The sequence below is a fragment of the Micrasema longulum genome, unplaced genomic scaffold, assembly GCF_059751315.1.
Source record: "Micrasema longulum isolate JH-2025_06_02 unplaced genomic scaffold, ASM5975131v1 h1tg001825l, whole genome shotgun sequence".
NCBI classification, from domain to species: Eukaryota; Metazoa; Arthropoda; class Insecta; order Trichoptera; family Brachycentridae; genus Micrasema; species Micrasema longulum.
Genome location: NW_028278999.1, coordinates 249331 through 268416, shown reverse-complemented (window position 1 = coordinate 268416; position 19086 = coordinate 249331). Strand labels below are relative to the sequence as shown.

Here is a 19086-nt window from a genome sequence, read left to right as displayed (position 1 = left end):
TCCAACAGGGATGTTAACTATAACCTTAATTGTAATTTACTTAAGAAATCTAGGATTGTTATTTTTTTATCATAATTTTATATGCATTTATAATTTTATATTATATTATGAATGCCTTTTTGGCACATCTAAAATAATGTTCATATTGTTTATGTTTATATTAATAAATCCTCAAAAATGTTGGGCTTCATACTTTCGTAATTATTTTTTCGATTCCATTCTTTGCTCTTCGGTCGGCAAACAAACAAACTACTGCGACAAACATTTGTTTACAAAGGTTAATTTTAGTGCACCATTCACTTTGTTCCCGGCACTCACCCTCTTTTCAATATCCCTCTTAGTCTTTCCATCCCTAGTAAACATACTTCCTAGATACACAAATTCCTCTACCTGATTCAGAATATCTCCGTTCACACTGATCTCATATCTAGTTATACTTTCGTCCCTTTCAAGGGCCATCACTTTCGATTTACCAACATTCATTAGCAAATTGCTTTTATTTTATTTTATTTTTATGCAATCAACGCCCATATGGCTTTTATAATACAAATTTGCTTATATTATACATAATTAAGTTTATAAACAATAATATGTAGCAGTAATACAAAGGTTTAAAAAGTAAGCTAATAAAAACACGTTTTAAAAGATACAATAGAAGTTATTATAAAATAATAAAACCGAAAATGAAGAAATAATATATACAAACATAGAAAGGTTATTTCATACATCGTAGATTTTTGTTACCAAGAATTGCAGGTCTTCTTTGCTGCTAGCAGAAAGCACGGCACCATCAGCATACACATGACAATTAACACCTATATCACTCATTTTTGCTCCCATTCTTAAATCTTTCAGTTCTTTCAAACAGTTATCGATGTATAATTAAAACAACCGTGGTGACGTTACACATCCCTGTTTGACTCCTTTAGGAATGTCAAACCACGATGCGAATGACCCATTTACCCTCAAACATGATTATGCTGTCCGTATACAGTGACGCAATTATCCACTAACGATCGATCAATTCAATGAAATATAATGTGATTTAGTATTTTATGTGGTCAAAATTTTGTACAACAACCACACAAAACAATTGTTTCCAAAGTGACCCAGCAAAAATGACAGAAGGTAGGTATAAAAAATTAAAAAACGTTAAAACTTCAATGTAAAAAACATAAGAGTAATGTTTAATTCATTTGACCATGATGCTTTATAAAGAAACGCTTATAAATTAATGTTCTCTTATTAGTGAGAGTTAACTGGATACAATCTATGAATGAACATTACAGTACCTACAGACATACGTCATGGGATACATTCCCATCTGTGTCTTGCTTAAGAATGTAATAAGTTGTGAAATAATAAGCTAACTATTACTCGAGGCTACCAAACAGTAGAAGGTATTGCCTCTTCGGGTATACAAACAGCCGTAAATAAACAATGTTACCACTTAAAAGTTTGCGCAGATTCCGCTGCTAGGAGCTGGGACGCGCGATGGAGCAGGAACCGACGCAAACTTTTGCCAATAAGTGGGACCCTAAGTTTTAACAGGAATAAACTTACTTCAGACCTGCGGTGTAACCACCGCCAATAACGTTTACAAGTTCGACTTGTAGCGAGGCTTAATCAAGCGAGATCTTGCCCAGGGATCAATTTTACCCCACTCTCCCCGAGAATCTACGAGATACGATATGTAGGTGTCTATGGAGTAACTTTGCCAAGTTTGCGGTACGGTGTCTAAGGCGTATGTAAACAAAATTTAATATTATCGTAGAGAGAATCTATTTGCTCCGAATTCGAAACGCCTTAATTAAATTATATTGTAAATTACTTACCTAGTAAAATGGTCTCGCGTTACCAATATGTTATATTTTGATTTGATTTTAATTACGATTGAAATTAAGAACGATGACGTAGCGTATGAATTATGAACCTATTTACACAATACAATGAGGAATTCCAGCCCAACCCGGAATCAAATTTTAAAAATATTTTTGTGTACACGTGAATATTTAAAAATTTTGGAGTAGGATGAAATATCTCAAAAACGCACGCAAAAATAAATAAAAAATGTTATAAATAGTATTCATTTTAAAATCGTAAATAATGACGTCACTTCTTATATCTACGTGTAGTATTTCCGGTTTCCGCTTTAAAGCCCCCGCAACGTTTTGACCATAGAAAAAAAAGAGTATAATTTGTATAATTTGACATTTCAACCAGAGATTATGTCAACTTTCTAGGTTTTTCTAAATCGAAACGTTCGTAAAAACAACCATAACATAGAAATGAGCATATTACGATCAACTAAATGAAGTAATCAAAGCAATATTCCATAGATTCTTGTCAGATCAGTGAAAATAAGAACGCCAACCGTTTCATGACGTCACTACTGAAAAGTGACACACTGATTACAGTCATTTGGCGCGGTATTTGATAAATGTAACTTTAAAAAATCATAAATTATTATATATTTTCATATTTTTGCTTAGTTAAATAGTACGCTAATAGAAAAAAAAAATTACGAAACAGTGGAATTCCTCATTATCCGGATTAATGAGCGCCAGATTTGATTACTTTTGAAATAATACAGCGAATTGGAATCTCATTAAAAACTTATTTAAACGTGTCCAGCAAAGTTAATTCCGCATTAAAATTAAAAACATCTCCTATATTTATTTCCTGCTAACGATTTGGATATTTGGCAATCCGGGTGACTGTAGTTCGGATAAATGTAGTTCTACTGGACTTATTTATGATAAAGCGTAACAAGATGTACGAATTTAAAAGATGCTACGAATGTATGTCAGGATAGACGTGTGTGGCGGTCCATCCTCTCTAGTAGTAGTAGATACCTATTACATATAAATGATTGAATGACGAGCGAAGAGTTGCTCTCTCTTAAAAACATCATAGATCAAATTATAAAATTACCTAAAACAAACCAAACGTAATGATGTCTGGTAACAATAAAACTCCCTAAATTCAATTTAAAGGTAGGATTTTACAACGCAAATAAAAAATAAATGGAATCAACACAAATTATAACTTTAGTATGAAGGTACATGTATTGTACCTGTGGGATTACCATTTGAAATTCAACTTTTCGGTCGAAATAGTATATTACGTGTGTAACCATTTGGAAACGCAATTCTGAGTGAAAATTCAATTATTACTCGAATTGAAAAACCAATACGCCATAAATTCTGTTACCAGTAACATAGTTTGGTTCTCATAATCAAAACCGTAAAGCTAAGATCAGAAATCTGGACAGAATTGAGCGAGAAATCTTGTAGCAGGTAATTTAGCAAACCTTTAATTGCTGTTTTTATGTATGTGGTTATATGCTATCGCAATATACAATAACATGTTGGTCACAGTATTTGCGCTCAGAGAACGAATGAATTCATCCTTAAAAATGTAATGGCGTTTTTTTTTTATTTTTAATGCAGGAACCAGCCAGTCGTAGAAAAATGAAACTGAGATAATGGTATTTTTGTGAAAAGGGTGAATAATCGAACCTACACAACAGTTGCAATATTTTTTACTTTGACAAATGAGGGCATTGGAAACAAAAAAAGCAACCTCCAAAAAAATTTTTTTTTGGTTATGATGTCGCTCTGTAGTTTATCAACTTTATTTTTATAAAAATCATGAGTTTAGTTGCAAATGTATTTTAAATTCATACTTCTGATGGTTTCAAAATAGTGTTAAGCAAACATAGCAATATCCATCAGCCATTTTGTTCGACCAATGACAGGTTTGAGATTAAAATTTTCAAAATAGCCGTGCCATACAAATATTAAGAGAGTTTTTTTGAATTCATGTTTCTATTATGGCTAATTTATTAGTATCTTAAAGTTAAAGTTCAGTGAAAATAACATTTCTAACATAAAGACAGCACAAAAACGGGAGTTTGATATTTTTGCTTCCAAAGCCCTTAAATGGTAAATATTGCATGCATTCGTTATTTTATAATACGAAAAAGAATTAAATTACGTACATGAAATTAAATGATTTTTAATCTCTGGCTGACCACTCGACCTAAGATGTGCATTTTACAGAAAACAGTCAGCCCTAGTAAAACTCTGATGTGTGTTTTGTCATTATGAATTGATCATATTATTTTATGTTTATATTAGGAAACTTAATTGTAAGGAATCTTTTAATTTATTTTTATAATAACTTAAAAAATAATTTGATTATGTGTTAAAGGAATTACGGTGATTTTTTTAAGTCTGTCTGACTGCACAACCTAAAATATGGATTTTACAGAAAACAGCCAGATCTAATATTGAATGAAACCTTATACAAACTCTGAGTGTATGAGGTGACATTCATTTTCATGACATTTTGATATCATGGAATTTTCAAGAGGTGATTATTACAGTTTTTGTATGAAAGTGGCCTGGCTGTTTTAAGCAAAACATAGAATCAACCTTCCTGAACATGATAACATCATTTTTTTTTCAAAATTGTGAACTGGCTGCTTTCTATATAACTACGTTCAATTTGTATTTGTAAGAGCGTGGGAATCCGAGTCAAAAATTTGTAAATGCATGTATCTTGTTTCGGCAAATGTTATCATGTTTTGGTAAAAAACCCTAATAAAAGGAAAAATGCGAGTTCTCGCGATAAAAATTACAAGATCCAATATTATTACATTTATGTATTTATCGTGGAGTCAAAATCTTATAGATATATTTCTTATGCATATAATTCGTGTTTTATAATATTTCCCATATTTCGGGTTGCATGCCATTAAAGATTTTTCATTTGTCAACATTAAGTTCAAAACTATTAATTTTGCATCGTTCGTGATAAGCGGTAATATCGAGGTAGGTACGTAGGTAGATAATTTCAACTTTTTTTACAAATTAGTTTTTTGTTTAGTTTTATGATTAATTTAGTCTTTTACAATATTTAAAACACAATATTATTTATAACTTTTGTACATTTATTGAACTTACACAACAACAACAACAAACCATCACGCCGTTTCCCCGTAGGGGTAGGCAGAGAGGATAGAACGCCATAACACTCTATCTTGGCATACAGACCTCGCTTCCTCTGCATTCATACATCTTCTTATGCACGCACGCCGATTATTCCTACTTTTGACATGTCCATCTTCAAGTATTTGATGGACTTGATCGTGCCATGTCTTTCTCGGTCTTCCTCGTTTTCTGCATCCATCAACATTTGCATCGTAGATCCTTTTAGCCGTTCTTTCGCTGTCCATTCGCTCTACATGTCCAAACCAACGCAGCACCCCTTTCTTAATTCTGTCAATAATGCATGTCTCAGCCTTACACACTTCACGGATCTCGACATTTGTGCACCTATCATACATCGTTTTACCACACATTCGCCTGAGGGATCGCATTTCGACAGCATTCAACCTACTTTCATCATTATTTTTCCAATTCCATACTTCGCTCCCATACATTAGAGTTGGAACTAGAACTCCGTTGTGAACTGCTAGTTTAGCCTCCTGCGATAAACATTTGTTTGCCAAAGTAGATTTTAGTGCACCGTTCACCCTGTTCCCGGCACTCACCCTCCTTTCAATATCTTTATCGGCCTTTCCGTCCCTAGTAAACATACTTCCCAGGTACACAAATTCTTCTACCTGATTCAGAATATCTCCGTTCACGCTGATCTCACATTTAGTTATATTTTCATCCCTTTCAAAAACCATCACTTTCGATTTATCAACATTCATAAGCAAATCGCTTTTCTTGCATACCTCGTAGACTTTTGTTACTAAGAATTGAAGGTCTTCTTTGCTGCTAGCAAGAAGCACGGCATCATCCGCATACAGAAGACAGTTAACCTTAATAAATTTATAATATTTAGACTGTTCTTTTATATGAACACTTACGTATATTCACTACTTATAATATATTTAAACTAGTATTATTTAATTATGTAATAACTTATATTTACATATTATACGTTATTAATGAAAAAATACTTGGTACACTTCCACTTATTTATTTGACCAATTACCGCTTTCACCCTCATATGAGCATCTTCAGACTGGTGAATATTAGACAGTGTAAGGATAATTTATATAAAACTATAATATATATTATCTAAAGTGTAGGTACATTTAAAAATAAGTGGTAAAAAATAAAATACTTTTATGTAAATATTAGCTATTACATCATTACAATGGAATTCCATCAAGAATTGTCAATAAATAATTTAATTTAAAAAAAGTATTTTTTACATATCGAGGATATTCTGACAGAATGCATTAAGTCAACATTATTTATATATTTTAAATATTAAAAATATATCAACAGAAAAGATTTGAATGCGATTATCCCAGAACTTGTTTTAATGACTTAATGCATTCTGTCAGTAAAGCCCGATATACTCTACACTTAATCTGAAATTTATTTACACTTTTCTTATGTTTATTTTTTTTTCTTAAATTTATTTACTCTTTCTATATTTTCTGGTAGGTATTAATTTAAACACTTTTATTCCCTCGCACATAAGGCAGCATTACTGTCGGCCTCGTGGTGCAGTGGTAAGCGCGTTTGCCTACCATGCAAGAGGTCTCGGGTTCGATACCCGACATGGTTGGCATAAAATATTTATTTAAAAAGGTGTTTTTACATAGAATATTTGAACGTAGTTATGCAGAAAGCAGCCAGTTCACAATTTTGAAAAAAAAAGATATTGGTGTTACCGGATGCAGTAAGGTCGATTCTATGTTCTGCTAAAAGCAGCCAGACCTCTTTCATATAAAAAACTGTAATAATCATCTACTCAAAATAGTGTCGATCACAAAAACTGCATTTCTCAATTTGCAATAAACACCCACAACACTAAAAAAATCTTACGGTACTTTAAGAATCAATAAAACTGGTCAAATACACAATAAGATTCCTGTTTGTCATATAGTTAAAAACTCATGAATTCATTGTTTATTATTTGTCAAAGTCAAAAACATTCAAACTTTTGTGTAAATTCGATTTTTTACTCTTTTCATAAAAGTGCTATTATCTCTGTTTCATTTTTCTTTGGCTGGCTGCTTTCTGCATAACTACGTTCATTTCATAGTCCCTGGACTGGTACCTGAAGCGTAAGACAGATCATCTTATTTTCATGTAACAAAAACGATCGAGATACACTGCGATTGGTGTACTAATGCAGTGCCCTATACACCATTAGGTGCGGGAAGAGAATTATGATGATGCCATAAGGCAGTCCTAGAACATTGATTTTGGTTTGTTTTTCAATCTTATATTTTTAGATCCTCTTGTTGCATAGTTATGAAAGAACTTAAATGTAAAACAAGATTGAAATGTCACTATCTAAATATTTAAATTGTTCCTTTATCCTTCTTCTTTCCTTCCCATCCCCTCTCCTCTCTTAATAGTATAGTGTTATTTTTTTTTATATATATATATTTATTTTTGTTAATCTTTGCTTTTAATTTTTGTATAAAATTGTTAGATTCAATATGCCCATGTAATTATAATTTTCTCAAACTGAAACTGTAGGTAGGAAGAAATTGCCTTAAGGCAATATGCCCGCCCTTATATGTATATTTATTGTATATGTATATAAAGTGTCAAATAATAAATAATAAATAAAATATAATACATATATGTATCCTGTAAAATATATATAAAAATTAAATTAATTGTAAAACTCTCTCTCTCTCTGAACACGAGTTTTCACTCTATTAGAGAGGTATACTTATGCATGTACCAGTCATTTTGTAATTTTGTATTTATTTGGCAAGATTTCTTAATAAAATATTTTTTTTAATATATTCAAAAAAAAAAAATATTCTTCAATTTGTTTTGGAAATATCTCGGAACTATTCCATTAATAGACACACAGAAGAGATATTTTCGATCAGATTCTGCTTTACAATTGTACTTAATAAATTTGATTTCCCAAAACTGATTCATCTACTTGCTGGTAAGCACGGTAGTGTCCCCTCCAGACCAACTAGATTGTCTGATAGTTTCTACATTCGTAATTTTTTTATCAACTTCCAGCAGCCATAAAAAACTCCACAAGTGCCAATGTATTTAAGAAAAATGTTTGCAATTGGTTGCTGCACATCGATAGGGATGAGGTTGTCAATTTTTTTTAAAGTTCGAGATTAGCAAAAATTTACAAATCTGCTTTCCTTCCATACTTTTATTTGCTTTTTATATATATTGATATTTTTGTGTTTTTTTTCATTTTGTATTTTTATATAATTTAATTTAGTACGTACTATTATTTGGCATATGATTTATTGCTCCTATTTCTTATATTTCTTACTATGGTATTGAGTGAGTTTCTAGAAAACAATCAAATCAATTATGTTTTTATATATATATATATTCTTTTTCTGTTGATTTCCATGATACTCTTATTTTGTTTTTTTTAATACTACTATATTTCAATTTTATTTTGTTGATTTTAATGATACCATTATTTTGTATATTTGATTATGTGTGATTCTTAATTTGTATAATTTATATTTAAAAATTATTTCTGATTATCTTTTTTGCATTGTATTCTTTGGAATTTGATTGTTTATTACATTTACCTTTTTTTTCTAGATTGTTATTCTTTGTCATTATAATTTGATCTAATTAATTTTACTGTGTATTTTTATTGTTATTTATTGTGGCTTGACACGGGCATAGCCTAAAAAGCCTTAATAAGTTCATAAATATTTAAACTAGTGAAGTTTTGAATGAATAAATATTTAAACTAATCATCGGAAACATTCTACCATCCCTCGTATATGTGAAGCATTTAACAATAATTTTAATAGTCTAGATATTTTTAACACTCCATATAATAAGTACAGAAGAGAACTAATAGGCTTGATTCAAAATAAAAGAAAATGGACTTTATGTCTCTTTTCTTGCTCTTAATCATTAAATCGAATGCAATTTTCTACTCCTACTTTCCTTTAATCATCTTTCACCACTCCTAATCAATTTCCTTTTTTTCCTTTCCACTATCTCCTTGATTTGTCCATATTTCTTGGTTTATTTATTATTTATATAGTTTAAACCGTCGTCGTTTTATTGTGGTATAATTTAGTGAATACATATTAATGGATGGCAGGCCTTACTATGTATACATTTTTTTATAGTTTTTATTTACATTCATTTATTCATTTAAACTGTACATCTGTTTTTATTCGAAATAAATAAAAAAATAACAAAATGTGAGTTTCATTAGCAACATTGAATTAGATTCTCTGATCAATTGTCATAATACCTAGAAGTTGAATCATTTTCTTAATTGTAGTGCGTCCACTACATATTAATATTTATCGTTGCTTTTTTTTGTATTATATTGAGTCCCTTGAGATCTCCCTCATTACTTAAATATAAAATACTGTATCAATAATCAATGTGGAGAACTTAATACTCTTAAATATTAGCAGAGAGGTTTTAGGGTCTAGTTTATTTCTTATCCTTCCTAATAGAGATACCTTCTTAGCAATTTTCTGAATAACATAGTCAGCATTTTTTATAAAAGATAATTTGGAGTCAATTAAGGCTCCGAGATATTTTATGCTTGAAACAGTGAAATTACATTCCTCCACTTACCCGAAACCGTTTTAAAGACCGTGGGTCTTCCTATCGGTTTCCATCATACAAAAAAAACAATGTTTTATTTTCCAATAAACGAGTTCACAAACAAACCATCACGCCGTTTCCCCGTAGGGGAAGGCAGAGAGGATAGAACGCCAAATTACTATATATTAGCATTCAGACCTCGATTCCTCTACATTCATTCATCTTCTCATGCACGCACGCCGATTATTCATACATTTCTGTCTTTCTTTCTTTCTTTTGACGCCCATGGGGCTTTTACATTATACATACTATATAATAAGAAAAAGTTACACATTAAACATAATTAACATTTTTTCAAATATAAAAATTTAAAAAATATATTTTTTAAATTTAAGAATAAAGTTACATAGTTAACATAATACACTATTAAGACATACTACATACATTATATTATGTTTATAATATAAGGCATAGTAGGATTCAAATGAAACATAATTATTATTATTTTTATTTATTTATTTTTTTCATGTCCACCTTCAAATATTTGATAACTTGATCGTGCCATGTCTTTCTCGGCCTTCCTCGTTTTCTGCATCCATTAACATTCGCATCGTAAGTTCTTTCAGACGTTCTTTCGTTGTCCAAACCAACGCAGCACCCCTTTCTTGATTCTGTCGATATTGCATGTCTCAGCCTTACACAGTTCACGGATCTCGACATTTGTGCACCTATCATACATCAAATAAGTACGAAGGTTTTCACGGTCCCTGTTATCAATTTGTTTCTTCTTTTTTGGGTGATACCGTGTGTGTTGGATTTGTTCCGACGTTGCGGCTACCATTGCAGGAGCCATCTTCAGGGTTTGTGTATTTCAATTGCCTCTTTACTCTTTTAAAATTTTCAATTTCAAATATCGCTATTTTAATTGAATTTAACTATACTACTTTCACTGCCCCTCTCACTGTGAGTTTGGCAAATTATATAGAGGGCCTTCGTCAGATATTGCCATTTATTTCCATGAGCATATTGCAAACACGAATGGTAGCATAAACTGTATTCACTTGTATCACAATAGCCTATGTTCATTTTAATAATGAGGAATTCCAGCCCAACCCGGAATTAAATTTTAAAAATGTTTTTGTGAACACGTAAATATTTAAAAATTTTGTAGTAGGATGAAATATCTCAAAAACGCACGCAAAAATAAATAAAAAATGTTAAAAATAGTATTCATTTTAAAATCGTAAATAATGACGTCACTCCTTATATCCACGTGTAGTATTTCTGGTTTCCGCTTTAAAGCCCCCGCACCTTGTAAGGAACGTTTTGACCATAAAAAAAGAGTATAATTTGTGATTGAAAAGTTTTGACATTTCAACAGCGTTGCCAGATCTACCGTTCGTAAAACAACTATAACATAGACATGAGCAAATTACGATCAACTAAATGAAGCAATCAAAGCAATATTTCATAGATTCTTGTCAGTTTTGTTATTGGCTGGAGAAATACAACTTACCGCGGTCAGTGAAAGTAAGAACGCCAACCGTTTCATGACGTCACTACTGAAAAGTGACACACTGATTACAGTCATTTGGCTCGGTATTTGAAAAATGTAACTTTAAAAAATCATATCTTTGTAAATAACGCACAAAAAATTATTTTTTTTTGCTTAGTTAAATAGTACGCTAATAAAAAAAAATAATTAGAAAACAGTAGAATTCCTCATTTTATAAACGTACTTACATCAGAATAAATTATTTTATGCGTATCTAAAAGATAAATTCCAGAATCATGCATGCAGTACTGCTTATTTAAATTTTAGTAACTAAATTATTAATTAATGAAGTCACAGTTAAAAGATTGTTAGTAGGTAGGTACTACGTTTATCATTTTCAACACTAAGGGTTAGCAACACTACTTTTCTTTGATGGGAAAGTACAACTATTGTTTCCTTTCATTAAGAATGAATCTAGTTCAACACTGTGTTCACCCGTAAAACAACGTTTCTTATTCATTATCATGCTTTCGTTTTTCCTACATTTGGTTTTGGCTTATTTACTTCAAGCCATTCTGCGACTATTTTTAATTCCGCATTTAATTTGAACTCTCACAGCACCTACGATTAAATCCTTTATTCCTGGCCCTTTCAGACTTTTTATTTCCCGAATCTCTAGCAAGGCTACAAAGCGTGGGATATTTTCCCAGAAGCACACCTGCACTTATTCTTCCCGGTCCTACATAGTTTACAAGTCTCTCGGCTCCGTGTTTTATTGCTCTAGAATGCACATTTCGAATGGTTCAGATACGAACGCGAGTAAATAATGGTGTTTCTGGAGATTGTTCGCCTATTTTCGATAATCCTCGGGGGATTTTTCAGAAGAAAACAAGACCTTACAGCTTACAACAAACGAACAGTAGTTATCTGGATCAATAATTATTCATTTATTTATTTTCGATGTTTGTAGCACTAGCTTTGTAGTTCACTGCTATATTTGAAAGGAACAAATAAAATGACTTTGTTTTATGAACCACTTATTTATTATCACAACCAACTAGTTTCGGCAACAATGTGTTAAATAAGTGTTTTTTTATATTTTTTATTTAAATCTTAAAGTAGGGCACACATATCATACATATTGTTATGTGTGTTCTAATAATAACATTGCAAATATATTTAATTTATAAATTGTTTATCACATATGTCTTGACCATTATTTTAAATTTTGATATGTTTTTTTCTTCATAAATATTTTTTTCCATTTCGTAATACTTTTTAATTGCTTTAAATAAAATTGAATTTTGTGACTTTGCCTTTTTCCTAAATGGAAGTCTAATTTTGTTCTTTTCTCTAGTATTGTGATCGTGTTCATGCTGGTTCCGATCAATTTTTTTCCAAAATTCTGTTTTTTTATTAGAGTTTATAATTTTATGAACAAATATCATTGTATTGTAAAATATTATTTGTTTATATGTTAATAATTAAAGTCATTTACCATCGACTTTACCCTCGTGTATCTGGTTTTTTTTCAAAATGATTCTAAAGGTTTTATTTTGTAATACAGTTAGTTTATCTATGTTTTCTTTGTTTGATAAAAATAAAATGCTACTACAGTAGATAACGTGTGGTTCAATAATTGCTTCATAAAACAAAGTAATTTTATTTATTCCTTTAAAAGAAAAGTGTGTGTTTATTTATTTATTATAAATACGGCCTAAGCCAACTATAACAATTATACGAAAAAACAAATGTACAAGAAACATATAGACAGGCGCCGTGGCGCATTTGGTTAGACGACCAACGAATACGTTTGTATGCAGAAAAGCGAGACTGTTTTTCCTCTTAATTAGAATTATTTCATAAAAAGAGGTTAAAAAACTGTAAACTTAGATCAATAAATAAAAAAATATCTGGTTATTAAACCTAAGACAAAAAAAGAAGCACGATTTTCACAATAAAGAAAAAACAAAAAAAACCTAAAACTCAAATCCCGGAATAAAACAAAATACTCATTGCATTATACCTTTACTTAGTTTTGTTTTCAACACAAGTAGGGCGTTTACGAACCTTGACTTAGAGAAAATCAAATGAATTATTGTGATGAAAATTCACCAAAATAGACCAGATCTTGTCTTGAGGTATTAATTTTTATTTTTTTTGTACTAGCTTTAATTTTATTTAGTTGTATTTTCTTTTATTAGTGCCTGTATCTATTATATGAAATTGTATTTGCCATCGTTAAAATGGACTGCATAAGTCCGTCAAATAAATAAATAAAAGTCTAGGCATTTGCAGGGATTCTAGAGACCTGTCATTGGCTGGTTCAAGTGGCTACTTTATACACTGTGTAGCATTCAACATTTCCTCAAATCTTTTATCTGTTGACTTTTGTGAAGTAAAAGAGCTGAAACCTCTATCATGTGGGTGAGATTCATACGGCTGAACCAATACACCTAATAGGCAACGCCTGAAAACAATTTTCTAATTTTTATACCTTTTCTTATACCAGTTAGTTTAATCAACAATGTTTTAAATATGTCCAAATGTTTGTAGACAGGCTGGCTTCCTTCTCTCTTGCGAAAAATTCCGATCTTAATAACTCCGTAGGGAGGAAATCCAGCCTGTCTACAAACATTTGGACATACCCAAAACAGCGTTGTGTTTGTAATATATTTCAAATGTTATTCCGTAAAGAAAATAGATGCTGCAACAATAAATAATATGAAGTATCGTTTAGTGAAAGTAAAAATAAACTCTTTTTCCAAAGTCCATTTACTTACTTTAAATATGTTACTAATGCAACACATTTATTATTATTTTATCTTTCTCCCATCTCTAGTTCCTTTTTTTATCTATCACCACACCGCCATTTAAAAAGAAACTTCTTTAAAAGAATTTGAAGTCCAAACAAAGCGTACAAACAAGATACATCTGATGAACGACTTTTCCCACTTTGTAATGTTTATAAAATCTCTTTTCAACGCCTTCACTTCAAAAGAAACTTCTCAAAGAAGCGTGAAAAGATTGTTTGAGGAAAAAATCACCGGGAAAGTACTGAAAGTTTAAAACGTGATAATGATTATCCACTTTATTGTCATTTTAAGTTCAAAATATTTATGCTTCAAAATAATATGGCCTTTAGGGTGTTTTTAAAAACAATGCACAAGACTTAATTCAATGGCATATTTTTTTTTATTTGGGTATACGAGTAAGTAATATTGTGAGTTATATTTATTTTTACTGAAAACATATTTTAAGGAATTAATATTTTATTGCCCCGAAATGATAGAAAAATTTATTGAAATTAAGGCAAACAATATTTTTTATTTGTAACATAAACATTATTTTAAAAATTGAAAGTAAAAAATATACGTATCATTATCATTCCCTTTCCGCATCGAATGGTGCATAGGGCACTGCATTGGTTCACCAATCGCAGCATATCTTGATCATTTTTGTTACATGAAGGTAAGATGATCAGTCTTAAGCTTCAGGTACCAGTCCAGGGACTATGAAATATTTTAATGTGAAAACACCCTTTTAAATTAATATTTCATATCAACCATGTCGGGAATCGAACCCGAGACTTCTTGCATGTCAGGCTAACGCGTTAACCATTACACCACGAGGCTGACTATACGTATAATTGTACGTATATGTATATATTATTATATTTAAAATAAAAGGCGGCATTCGCGGTGTAGTGGTTAAGACACGGCTCACACACGGAAGGTTCTGGGTTCGATTCCCGGTGAGAACACAAAAATTAAATGAGATTTTTCTCAAGCCTGGGTGTACTGTGCTATAATTCATCACGGTTATTGGGCATCAAGGCATGTTGTGGTGCAAAAATAAATGTAAATATAAAATATATATTTAAATAATTAACAATCATACTTGCAGCACTAGTACATTTTATTTTTTTCAAAATGCTGACTTGTTTTCCCCAAAGTTTACGCTGAATTGTCTTATTTTATATTGAATCTCGGATTTTAAATTAATAATTTAATTCAATGGAATTAAAATTATTATCACTGGTCTTATAAATTGTGTAATTAATCACTTGTATTAAAAAATTCTACCCAAATTTTTTTTTGTTTTAAACGAATTACAATAATGGTTTCAGGAGATCATTATCAAATTATTTCAGAAAATGTTAATAAAAAAACAAAAAATGCGGGAACCGGTCGACTCAGTTATCAATATACAATAAATACAATAGGGGGCCTAATATAGACCCTTGAGGGACCCCTATAGTTATAGGTATTTTATCACTCATATAATTAAGATTCTTTGTCATTGCCTTTCTTTCCTTTATATGGCTTTCTATTAGCTTTAAAGAATTTCCCCTGAAACCCAATCTTAATAGCGAGCATAATAAAGTGAGATGATCGACAGTGTCGAAGGCTTAAGATAAGTCGATAAAAATTGGAATCACGTATTTACCTTTATCTAATTCATCATTTATGTAATTCATAGCGTCTACTAACGCTGCTGTCGTATTATTATTTTTCTGAAAAGCATATTGGTATGGATCGAAACCTCCATTCTTGTTAATAAATTCGACAAATCTAGTATGTAGCCCTTTTTCAAAAAAATTGTTGAGTGTACTGAGTAAGCTAATTGCTCTTTAGTTTCCACATTCATTTTTACTTGCTGACTTAAAAACGGGTATAATTGTTGCAGTTTTTAAGCAATTTGGATATTCAGCTTCTTCAATACAAATGTTGATTAAGTTAGACAATGTAGGAACAAAGGTAAGATCCACTATCTACTATTATAATGGAATTTCAGGAGATATCAGTATGATACATTTTTCTTTACGTAACCATGTCTAGAAATCCAAAGCTCGTTCAAGGCTTTGTATCGTTACTCAAAGAATCTCACGTTTACCGTGTTTTGGTTAAAAGCAGACACTTAAATTACATTCCTAATATTACAATACTTACAAAGTAAATTAATTTTATGTACTTTAAATTAACGGTCTTCAAAATTTAGCTGAATAATTATCCTAGGATTTAAACAACGATCCTATCTTTATTATTAAAATTAAGAGTTTATACCATCCAGGAAAAAAATATGATTTTCAGAAAATCCAGTTTGAAACCTCTTTTTACCACTGACATGGCAAATTCAATGATTAAACTTATGATATTAGAAATCAAACACTGATTTGAGTCTACTGAAAACTTTATTTTATTTTTACTAATATAAAAAAATATAAAAACAAAAATTTCGTGTCGATTGTTTCGCCTTGTTAGGGCATTTTCAAACGAATGTTTGAAAATACTCTAACAATCGTTTGAAAATGCCCTAACAAGGCGAAACAATCGTCACAATTTATTTTTTTTAATATTTCTAAAAATAAAATAAAGTGTTCAGTAAACTCAAATCAGTGTTTGATTTCTAATACTATAAGTTTAAATATGGAGTTCTACAAAATAAACACCAAATCAATCAATTGATGATTAAAAGTTAAATACATAAAAAAATAAAAATAAAAATGGTTCATTGTTTTATTTTGTATTTTTTTTCGAAACTTCTTTTTATGAAGTGATGCGGCGGAGATTATAAATATATTATGTAAATTTTGAAAACTACTAAACCGATTTTTATAAAATGTATAACAATATTTTTTAAGTTATTATATTCCACTGTTTATATTTATTATTTATAATGATAACATACAATGAATGTTGCATAAAAAACATTTTATGCAATTGTTTACCTAAACGCCGCGCCAAGGTGATCGAATATTTTTACAGTACTTTTTTATTCATAAATATATAATTGAATTGTGATACTTTTGCACTTTCCTGTAAGATATTGGACCCTTCCAAAGTTGTAATAAGAATACGATATAAAGTTAAATTAATAATTTTAATGAAATTCTAATACTCATATTACTGTAAAAAAACAAATTATATTATGTATTGCAATCTAATCATGTTTATAATAAGAATGTTAAATAAAATCTTATATGGTTAAATAATATGTTATTTAAATGTAAAAAAACGAATAAAAAAGAATAACTCATCCATATTTTTGACAGTTAAAAGTTCTCAAATTTACTGATGCTCAATTCAAATTTAATCTTCAAAATAAAAAAAATTGCTTGGTTCGAATGGAATGCTACAATAATTGTATAACAAACTGATTTACTTGCGAGTTCCGGGCCGGGTTACCCGATTAAATAAACTATTATATGTAAATGTAAATGTATCTACAACAAACTACAGTGCACACTCGCCAATAAGGAGAATTCATACATTTGCAAATGAATACGAAAATGACGTAGATATATTTAATATAACACTTTTGAATTTTAAAAGGCAGTGATCAATTTACTATCTTCAAATTGTAATACCTAAATAATACTATGTTGATTTCAATTGTTTACCGTTTATTGACTTATATATTTATTCTAAATAAGTATCATTCTAACTTCTTCTAATTTTAAGATTATTTTAATACAACTTATACGCAAAAATGTACTCCTGTTCTCCACTGCAATACATGTATGTATTATTATGTATCCTCATAATTTTCAACTAATATGTAATGATTTTTTTATTTAATTTTCATTTTTCTTTCTCTTCTTAATTCATTTTTATTTTTGCTCCTTTCTTTGATTAAAATGCATTTCTGTCTTCATATTTAAAGATGCACTTCTGTTCTTTCCACTTTTATACCAATGTAAGGATGATATTTTTGATATTTTTCTTTTTCTTCTAAAAATCATTTATATATTTTTTTGCTACTTCTTTGTAAAATACATGTCTGTCTTTATTTGTATACATGTATGTAAAACATGTAAAAGCCTAAAAGGCGTTTAAATAAATAAATAAAATAAATAAAAGACTAAATAACATTTCGAGTTATCTTAGTCAATATTTTTTTCAATAAACTTTGGAGAAATCTACAAGTTTGTCTTCTACATTTATAATATAATTTAAACTACCTCTGCCTACCTACTAGAGGTAGCTGGAACCTTAGAGTATATATATATCTTATACTCTAAGGCTGGAACAATGTCATTTGCCTTAATAACTTTATAACGAGCACTTAAACATGATGACCACAAACGTCAGTTTAAGTAAACTTCACATTCAGCCTTAAGCTGCATAGTGAAGATTAATTAAGCGGATGCTACTTAAATAAGCGGATGTTTCTAGCTAATAGCATGACGTCATTAATTTCGAGCGAGTTTGTGAAAAGCTCGTGAAAAGCAGGTTGATTTAAGTACTGCAGAGTTGAGCTCGATCATTTCATTCATTTACAAATTGAACTAAAGTCTAAAACAGGGGTCTTTAAACATTAAAACTGATAGATCCACATTAATTCTCATCTTTTTCTCTAAGTTAGAGAAAAAGATGAGATTCAATGTGGATCTATCAGTTTTAATGATTAAAGACCCCTGTTTTAGAGTTTAGTTCAATCAGTGTCCATGCGGATTGACAGTGTACATCTTCCATCTACTATAATATTAACATATTACAACAGAGATGAAGAACATTTAAGAGAAGGTAATAAAGAAGTCTAGGCATCTACAAGGCTTATGACCTGTCAATGGCTGGTTTAAGTGGCCATTTTACACTGTGTAACATTGATAAATCCACCTGGTCCATGAAGAAGTATAGAAATTGAAAAAATAACATTTTTAGTCGTTGACTAGTATGTAGGTGAAATAATTCAATTAGATGAATCTCACCCGCATAAATAAAGGTTTTAGCTGTTTAACTTCACAAACATCAACAGATGAAAAGATTTAAGGAATATAGATGTTCAAATATGGACAGAATGGTGAATGTTACACAGTGTGTAAAGTGGCCACTTAAACCAGCCATTGACAGGTCATAAGCCCTGTAGATGCCTAGGCTTCTATATAACCTTATCTTAAATGTTCTTCATCTCTGTTGTAATATGTTAATATAAACAGCTCCCCAGGGAGTTGAATCCAGTCCGTGTCTACAAAAATTTGGACAAACTCAAAATATTGTTACTATAATATTTTTACAGTGTTGCTGT

General features: G+C 30.3%; 1 protein-coding gene across 1 annotated transcript in view; it reads right to left on the bottom strand.

Moving 5' to 3' along the window:
- dtn (transmembrane protein 132C dtn) overlaps nt 1-19086 on the bottom strand; it is a 136880-nt gene that overhangs the window by 20351 nt on the left and 97443 nt on the right. The window lies entirely within an intron of this gene.